Source organism: Etheostoma spectabile, chromosome 6 (assembly GCF_008692095.1).
Source record: "Etheostoma spectabile isolate EspeVRDwgs_2016 chromosome 6, UIUC_Espe_1.0, whole genome shotgun sequence".
NCBI classification, from domain to species: domain Eukaryota; kingdom Metazoa; phylum Chordata; class Actinopteri; order Perciformes; family Percidae; genus Etheostoma; species Etheostoma spectabile.
The window spans coordinates 16,446,170-16,446,947 of record NC_045738.1 but is presented as its reverse complement, the minus strand read 5'-3'; positions in this window follow the sequence as shown (position 1 = coordinate 16,446,947).

The following is a 778-nucleotide window of genomic DNA, read 5'->3' as shown; positions in this document are numbered from 1 at the left end:
GCCAACCTCTCTTTAACTTCAGCTTTTTCACAGTTGGCATCAAGTTAGCGTACAAAATTTGCTGAAATTTGATTGAATCCATTTTTCCTTCTACTCGTGAAATGTTCCTTATGCCACTGGCTGCAATACAACCCCAAAGCATGATTAACCCCCCCACCCCCATGCTTAACAGTTGGACAGAGGCTCTTTTCATTCAATTCTGTGCCCTTTCTTCTCCAAACGTAGCTTTGGTCATTCCGGCCAAAAAGTTCAATTTTAACCTCATCAGTCCACAGATCGTGTATCCACAATGCATCAGGCTTGTCTTTATGTTCATTTACAAACTTCAAACGCTGATTCTTGTCGTGAGGACGTAGAAGTTTTCTTCTGATGACTTCCATGAAGACCATATTTGTACAAGTATCTCTTTATTGTGGAATGGTGTTCCACAACTCCAGTGTCTGCCAGGTCTTTCTGGATAGATTGTGCAGTCAAACGTGGGTTTGGACTTTTCTCACAATCCTGCGAGCGGTTCTGTCTGATATTTTTCTTGGTCTTCCAGATCTTGCTTTAACTTCCACTGTTCCTGATGACTGCCATTTCTTAATTACATCCCGAACAGAGGATATTGGCATCTGAAAATGCTTTGCTATCTTCTTCTAGCCGTCTCCTGCTTTGTGAGCGTCAGCTATTTTCAGTTTTCTAGACAACTCCTAGAAGAAGCCAGGTGCTGATTGTGAGTCTGGGCGTTTAAAACCTTAAGATTGACATCACCTGGTCTTTCCATACGATGATTGAG